The sequence below is a fragment of the Nelusetta ayraudi genome, unplaced genomic scaffold (genome assembly GCF_046127955.1).
Source record: "Nelusetta ayraudi isolate G7.1 ecotype Tasmania unplaced genomic scaffold, CSIRO-AGI_Nayr_v1 ptg000042l, whole genome shotgun sequence".
In the NCBI taxonomy this organism is placed as follows: Eukaryota; Metazoa; Chordata; class Actinopteri; order Tetraodontiformes; family Monacanthidae; genus Nelusetta; species Nelusetta ayraudi.
Window position 1 is genome coordinate 9,965,270 of NW_027466092.1, and position 9,298 is coordinate 9,974,567.

Consider the following 9,298-nt stretch of genomic DNA (forward strand, 5'->3'; position numbering starts at 1 on the left):
GGGTCGCAATTAACCCAAAGTCATCCGCAGCACATAATGCCTGACATTCACACACGTTTGATATGGTATTTGGAATTTTACAAAGTCAAACTGAAACTTGTTGTCCAGACAGATTAAAAGTCACTTTAGTCACTAAAAAAGAACAACATGATCTATAAACACAATTCCACTAGCTGCTGTCAGATAAATGTAAATGGCTCTTGACCATGAAGTTGAAAACTTCTCTTTCACAAGATTTAGTGGAAGGCGTCGTCTCCGCTGAAGTGTAGGTATTCTAACGTTCTTAATTTTTAATTTTCTCTCACACTTTAAAAGCAGAGGATAAAGCAAATTAAAAATAAATGTGTGTGTGTGTGTGTGTGTGTGTGTGTGTGTGCGTGAGAAGGAAGGAACGTCAGGTCAGATTTACACACACACTCGCAGCCTGGAGCTCCTCGGAGACGATCCAGCAACGACACTAATGGCAGGCTACATGGCATTTAGAGCAGAAAGGTGTGACATGCAAGCATTCACACTTGCAGTCTATCTGTCACACACACATTTGCATATGCGCACACAAAGACACACACATACACACACACACACACTCCTCAGGGCTTGCCGTTAATAACAGCTGACCTTTGCACGTTTAGGCTGTGAAATGATAGCGGAGCAGATCAGAGGACGACATCACGCTTTGCTTCACGTCTCATTCTCTTACTTCTCACACACTCTGAGTCACCCCCACCCTCTCACTCTCATTCCCTCCCCCCGTCAAGTGTGTTTGTTTGTGTGAGTTTTACTTCATTTGTAATTCCGTAGGGATGCAAAAGTCTCCATCCACAGGAGACAAAACTTACACCATTCACAGGAAAAAACAGTGAATTGTGTTTCATACACGTAACTTGTGTTTTCCATAATGGGTACAGTGGTGGTGCAGTGGTTAGCGCTGCCGCCTTACAGCAAGAAGGTTGTGGGTTCGATTCCGGGCCTGGGACCTTTCTGTGTGGAGTTTGCATGTTCTCCCTGTGTCTGCCTGGGTTCTCTCCAGGTTCTCCTGCTTCCTCCCACAGTCCAAAAACATGCATGTGAGGAGAATTGGAAACTCTAAATTGTCCGTAGGTGTGTGTGTGTGTGTGTGTGTGTGTGTGTGTGTGTGTGTGTGTGTGTGAATGGTTGTTTGTCTCTATGGCCCTGCGATGAACTGGCGATTCGTCCAGGGTGTCCCCCTGCCTTCACCCTATGACAGCTGGGCTAGGCTCCAGCAGACCCCCGTGACCCTGAGTGCAGGAAGAAGCAGGTATTGAAAATGGATGGATGGATGAATGGATGGATGGATGGATGTTCCACTGGTCAGATTCACACATCTCTCTCATTTTGTTATGGTTTTGTGCAGCTTTTTCTGCGTTTTCTTTGTTTGTGCGATTAATGATGGCCTCATCTTCAACCAGTTAATCAATCAATTATTCAATCAACAACCAAAAATCAAAACATGCCAAACAGATTAAGCAGGAGACACCACAGAACGATTATAGAGGGATATAAACAATATTACATCAAGCAGCATCTAATTAGCAATAGTAACATATAAACACATGAAAGGGTTAAGTGACCATATCTCCCAAGTAACTGAGGATAAACGGTAGACATCACTACAACAGTGTAGCAGGACACACTTTCTTGAATTTGCATCCACTCCACCCACTTCACTGGGGACGAGAGGCATTAAAGTCATTTTCTTGTGTTTTATCAATTTCTATAAGGCTTGAATAAGGTCCAAGAAAAAGATAGTATGTTAACTGAAGTATTGGCACACCTAAATCTTTATGTTTTTTTTTTTTAAGTTAAGTTATATTATGTTATTATATAATATTATATTAAGTTTTATTATTAGTAAGTTATTATAATTATTAAATATTGTTACAGGGTAGTAAGTGAAACAATTGATAACAAATAACTGTTGTGCACATTTCATCATGAACTCCTCCTCGTGTGCTTTTCCTCATTTTAATATTATATAATTATGACAATACTTGTCTGCTTTATCACTTTTGGAATAGGATCAGTATATATAAGTATATGAATTGTGAATGCAGTGCCTTATTATTATTAATACTAGTCTTGGGGCCGTTACTTTTTATTAATTTCCACCCAGGTGATAGTATTTTACCTCATTCCCTTATTTGCATTCCACCTGTTTTAAGTTGTGTTTGCACTGAAACTGGCACCACAATATTTTTTTTTGCTCTCCTCTCTCTAATTAGATGAGTATAAGATGTTTGTGTCCACGGTCTGTAACTTTCAGTGAAAGTTATTCTTTCAACTAGATTCAAAGTGCTTTTTTCTATTCTCTCTCTTTCTTGGCAAGAATGTTTAAAAAGTGGCTCAGCCAACTCTCCCAGGCTAAGTGAAAGCATTATTTGGATAAAAAGGCTTATTGGAACAAATAAAAATAAATATTGGCCAACTGAATTTCTCTCAGTTCACTTGCTATTTGTCTCGGTTCCTTTTCCGTTCAGAAGGGTCTCATCTCTCTTTCTCCGTCCATCTGCTTTTCAGATTGCAGCGGCCGAAACACAACACGCGACAATCTTGCTGTAATGCTGTAAGACTCAAGCAGCTGTTATGTTAGTAAAGGTCAGCAAGGAATTCAAGGCTGCCCAGCTAAAACAACACACACACACACACACACACACACACACACACACACACACACACACACACTTCGGAATACATCTATGACCACCTCGTTCTTGCATTTTTACATTTATCTTAATTATTTAATTTTAAAAATATCTCATCCCTCCTTTTTCCTTTCCTTTCTCACGTCCCATCTCTCTCACCCTCTTCCTACTGTCCCCCTCCCCTCCCTCCCCCTCCCTCCCTCAGTGTCCATCTCGCCTGCCAAACGATTCATGGAAACAAAAAAAAAGTTTCTAATTTGGAATCAAACTGAAGAGTCCTGTTTTGCCATCACTCTGTGTGAGAGACTGCATGTGGTTCTCTCTTTCTATTCCCATGGCACCATATGGGCCACACACAAACACACACACACACACACACACACACACACACACACACACACACACACACACAAACACACACACACACACATGTCCCCACCCCCAGAATCTGACAGAAATAGTTGTTCTGACATTTTGGCTGATGACATTCACATCCTGTTGTCCATGTTTACATCAGTGTCAGTGTTTATCTGGACCTTTCTCCCCACCATGGTTTAAAATTGACTGCCTCATTATTATTTTTGGCATTGTGTTAATCACATGCTGTTCATTTTGTCTCTAAAATTGTTTTTACTGAAGGGTGGGATTTGAAAGAAATGTTCCCTTGACCATCATGTTGTATTAGCAGTAAAACTGTTTGTTAAGACTTTACAGCGCGGTGCTCCCAAGTGTCTTTTGGCTGGTTATAAATCCAGCATTGCTTTGTGTGAAATGAATGTGTATCCTCGCCACATGTTATACTAGCTACTATTTGGCGTAAGTAAAAAAATAAATGACCAAAAAATCTTAAAGCTAAAAGCACAACGTGTCCTAATGCCACTTTGATTTTTAGTCTATGAATACATTTTTTTTCTGTGTCCATTTTACACAATTAAGATCAGAGTACAGTGCCATATGAATAATATGGCACTGTATGGCACAAGAATATGGCTTTGTGTTTATCTGTATGACTTTAAATTCAACTTGGATCATTAAATCATTTTAAATGTGCTCTTTCCTCTGATGGACAATTACACTATAATTGACCAGAGCAGTGGCTCGAACTGTCAGCTGCTACTGTGGGAAACATGACAAAAAAAAAAAGTTTGAACAACACAACAGCAACAATATGACAGGCCGTCAAAAATGTTGGGCCATTGGATGCAGAGTAAAAGCTGGCAGCAGAAGCACCACCACTGCAGGTCAGGAGCTTAGTCCATTGTGGAAGTAAACAAAAACCAAGCCATTAGTTTGTCATAGGCTTCACCAACTAAAATTAGCGCCGTACTTCACATATCAATGGATACGTAAGTGTTTACATGAATTGTGGGTTTGTTACCATCATGCCTGGCATCTCCAAGGCGCCTTTTGTCGAAAGAGTAAACCCAGATGAAAGCATATTTTGCTCTCTGGCTTCTAGAAATGAACTTTCTGGAGGTTCGCTTGGTGGTTATGGAAAGGTAGCATTCACAAATTCCCAGCTCTTTAGTGGGTTTGACCAGCAGCCTCGGGGTCACATCCTCCTCTGCCCCTCATGATGACTGTGCTGCTGCTGCTGTCGTCTATTTGTCCTCTATGGAGATAAACTGTTGTTTACACTGCAGGCCACATTAGAAGCCAACCAACCGTCACATTGTCGGTGTGACTTTGTGTTTCTTCATTTGGCCCTCGTGAAATGGAAAGAACATGGGGAGGAACTGAAGATTTTGTCACGTCGCCAGAAGAGAGAGTTGAATTATGCGTTTTGTTAATGAGTCTTTATCACCAGTTGTTGTCTGTGCACTTTGTCTACATTTATTACGTGAAACTAAATTTTGCGTTTCTGAGTTTGTTTTTATGTTACTTGCGGTAACAGTGTGTGCGTGTGCTTGCGCGCATGTGTGTGTGTGTGTGTGTGTGTGTGTGTGTGCGTGTGGCAGCAGGTGTTTTGCGTCACCACCCACCATCCATCAAGTCAAATGGGCGAATGACAGGGAGAACAAAAACAAACTCCTTGCTCTGGCAAGAATAAACGACTGATGCCGACCAATGACAAGTGTTTATTGTTTGTGTGTGTCTACGTGTTTGTGTGCTTCTGCATGTGCGTGCGCACGCTCCTGCATGTACTTTGTATTCATGTTTAAGCTTTGAAAGGAAAGGATGGTCAAAGCAAGTGTGAATGGGGTTTATTGTGTTGATTGTTTCACTAAGTGGCCACACACAGGAACCTCAGTGAATATGCAGAGTGAATAATTCCAAAATGACTGAGAATTCCACTCATCCCTGCCACATATGTAACTGTGTGTCAGTGCAGACACACAGGTGGGTTTTAGTTTATGTGTGTGTATGTGTGTGTACTGTGAGCCCAGCTCCAGGGCCTCAGCTGCCTTTTATTAACTTGCTGGTAGTTAGTGGGAGCTAACATGCTGCAGCTGACTGATTTTCCATGATTTTGTGTTTTAATGCAACACAGAAAGCAGCTCAGACTATTTGGGCGTTTGGTGATAATCAGAGGCTCCCCTGTAACTCAGTGGTATGCTACTGCGCATTTTTACTTCAAACAGCCTGTTGTTTATTGATTGTTTGTTGTTTAGCGACACGAGTAAGCGTCATGAGACGGAGTAGCAGAATGCAGAATCTCAAAATGTACAATCACTAACCCTAAATCTTGGCCCAACCATAACTGTAAGTGTTAAGGTCCTTACACAACGGGAGTGAATTTGCAAGACGAAAAATTTGCTTTTTTTTTTCTTTTTTTTCAAACACTTGAAGTCAATGCAACCTTCACTCCTTTAGGACAAAGTTGACCTTTGGCCCTCATAGACTTGCATGGCATTGGCATTAGGGTTAGGGTTAAGGCTGAAATTAGGGTTAGGGTTACGCTCAAGGCTGAAATTAGGGTTAGGGTTTCAGGGTCCCTCATTCGCTAGAAGCCCCAAATTTGACGTGGGTGTGTCTTGGGGGCTCCTGAAATTTGGGGCTTCTAGAGCATGAGGAACCCCGAAACCCTAACTCTAATGCCATGCAAATCTAGGAGGGTCAAAGGTCAACTTTGTCCTAGAGACATGAGGCCACTTGCTGCTTCATCAGGAGTCCCCAAGACACACCCACGCCAAATTTGGGGCTTCTAGTGCATGAGGAACCCCGAAACCCTAACCCTAACCCTAATTCCAGCCTTAACCCTAATGCCATGCAAGTCTATGGGTTCAATGGTCAACTATGTCCTAGAGACACGGGGACACTTGCTGCTTCATCAGGAGCACCCAAGACACACCCACGTCAAATTTGGGGCTTCTCGCACATGAGGAACCCCAAAACCCTAATTTCAGCCTTAGGCGTAACCCTAACCCCAACCCTAACTCTAACCCCAACCCCAACACCAACACCAACATGAAAACAAAGTCTAACCACAACCCCGATCCTAACTTTTGTGCTGTCCTGGGGGTCTTGGTGTCAACGCTTCATCCCACCACCACGCTTAGGACCTGGACTTGTCCTATCGGCAGATTGTCCATCGAGCTAGGCTCTTGCCTCCCAAAGCATGGACACTTACACTTACATTCCACATGGACAGCAGCCTTGAATTATTTCCTATTCTTTGTGTTTATATCCGTTTTGCCTGGTTGGTGTATCTGTTTTTCACTCTGTCCTGTCTGCTACCCTGGCTCACTCTGCTACTTTCTCTCTTTCTCTGTCTCTCCTCTATCTTTCTACTTCACCCCAACTACTCATAGGCAGATGATGGCCCTCTGGAGTCTGGTTCTGCCCTAGGTTTCTTCCCACAGGGGAGTTTTTCCCAGCCACTGTCGCATCTTGCTTGCTCCGGGGGCCCGGTTGGTTCTCTCTGATTGTATAAAGCGCTCTGAGACGCCTTTGGTTGTGATTTAGCGCTGTACAAATAAAAGTTTATTATTATTATTATTATTATCTGTGAGTTTTAGGCAGCTGCCACAGCCGCAGGTGCCACGTGTCTCCCCAATATCTGTATTCTCCCGCTGTGAGGATCTTGGCCCAGCTAACATGGACTCCCGCAGCAGCCTATATGACAAGTACCATGGATTCTGTTTTTTCCAATGTGTTGTATAAACGCCTCTAACAAGTCCCTTTCTCAGTAAAATAAAAAAATATAGTTATCATCTGAAAGGTGAACTTATAAACTTGTTAAATATATATCAAGGTCGAGTCACACAGACATACGTTGGCCGCGTATTCATAGATTTCAGGTAGATTTTATTGAGTGACTCAATCGCGGAGAGTCGCGATCAGTTTCGTTTTGAAATCTGGGAAACGAGAACTTCTGACAGGGCCATTTCTGGGTTAAAAAGAAAACCATAAAAGTTATCCTCTAAAAGATGCGGTTCTGAAGAATATAAATAGATCAGGGTTGATTATTTCACACAGATTGATAATAAACATTAGAAATTCAATTGAGGTCTTTGCCCAGGCGATGACCTGCTCTGTTCTAGAGCTGGTCTATTGCTGGGACTCAGTCCCTAATTATATTCACACAGATACACGCACACAGACACAAATGCACCACACGCGTGCGCACGCACACACACACACACACACACACACACACACACACACACACACACACACACACACACACACACACACACACACACACTAGCAGGTAGGACCCAAGGGCTCAGTTTTGGAGGAAACTCCCTTTCTAATTTTCCTCATAAAGACCCTAATGAAGACTAATGATGGAGTGAGTTGTGTGTGTGTGTGTGTGTGTGTGTGTGTTTGTGTGTGTTTGTGTGCGTATGCATGTGTGCGTGCGTGCGTGTGCGTGTGTGTGAGAACAGCATGTCTGTCTGGGAATGTCTCTGTTCTCCTCACTTCCTTCCTCTAAATCGTCCCATTCAGCCGATTTACACCTCTTCATCCCCCGCGATTCCCATATCTGTTCTTTCATGTTTTTATTTAAGTGATATTTGACTTTCAAACACTTTTCGAGTAATTTTTGTGTCAGCTTGCCCCCATGTGAACACTACAGACGGTTTTAAATTGCTCACGTTAGTATTTAGATATTAGTCATTACGTTACGTTAAACTCCCTTGGTCAACAAAGTCCTTCTAATGCCTGAGGGGTTCGTCACTTTTCCTATTAATCATTGCATTTCAGTTTTATAGAATAATATATAACAATATTTTTGTGTTCCAGGAAGCAGCCCCAGGCAGACGGCTTGTGACTCATACCACTGCACATTTTCACTGCAAGGGTAGTGAAACTACACATGCCAATTAATGAAGCTTTTTGCGTGACTGTAGCATTGTTAAACCTAGAAACCATACTCTTATGGTAACTTGTGCTGTAAGAAGTAGTTCTTTGTTTGAAATTCAAATGAACTGAAAATAAAATAACTCAGTTTAAAAGTGACAATCACCGCAGGCATCGGACAGACTTTATCTATCAAGCGATGGACAGACTTGTTTCAAAAAGGGGTCTAACGTAAAATTTGAAGGTCGACGTGTGTGTCTGTAGATGTGGGTTGGGAGGGCACTTTTTATTTTTAATACATTTTTAGATCGCTAATATCTAAATATGAAAGCAAATAACTTGAAAACTGCCTGTGGTGTTCACACTAGCCTTAAAGTTTTTGTTTTTCTTTCCAAGTTCATTTTCTTTGCGAGCTTGTTTTTTTTATAATGCTGTTTATTTCTAATGCTATTAATTTATAATACTTTGATGAAGTAACAGCACCAGAATGCTGCAGTAGGTGTGTACTATGATATCTGCATCATTTCGCAGCCAAGAGTTGGAACACAGCCGTTCAGCCCAACAGCAGATGTGTTGCTGCCATTAGTGCGATGGGTTCAGCTGCTGTAATGAACAGTTGCGTCACTGCATCACACTCCTGAAGAAATTAGTCGCCTGAACAGTTTCTTGGTCTTTGACATTGTTCCAATAGCACAGAAAACTCGGAGGGAGAGTTTGCTACCAGATATCTCCCTTTCATTGTCTAATATTTTCTTTTTCTTTACCAAACAGACCAAACTGTGGTTTGTCCTCATAGTTTTTGAACAACAATTGTATTAATTGCAGGACATTATATCATCACACTGTGTTTTCAGTTTAAATAGTACCTGAAAAAAGTAATCTTTATCTTAATAGCTATGGTTGTAAGTTTAGTTGGTGGTTTATCGGTTAGACCAGTTGCATCACAGATGTCTGTTGATGTGTACGTTTGTAAGGTTCTCAGTCATCCGGGTCATCATTGTCTTGAAATTTAAAACTGAGGCAGCTGGAATGGTTTTGGTGGCTTGAAGATGTTTCGCCTCTCATCCGAAAGGGTTTGTCAAGAAACGTCCTCTAAGTGTATAATTACCTCAAAATAAAAGCTGTTTAGTTTCATTAATAGATAACTGTTCTTTTATATATACATATAACAAGGGTCTTGCTCAGAGGCAATCACCATCTGACTCCGCCATAAGGCAGCTGGTACTAACAATCCAGTCTGAGAGTGAGATTAATATGTAGGGTTGGAGACTCATCGTCCTCAAAAAAATCAAAAGTTTCAACAAATTATCATTCAATGTCAATGAAAAACTGCTGAATCTTTGTGTGTCTTGAACATAAATACTGTACTGACTGAAATTATAGAAACT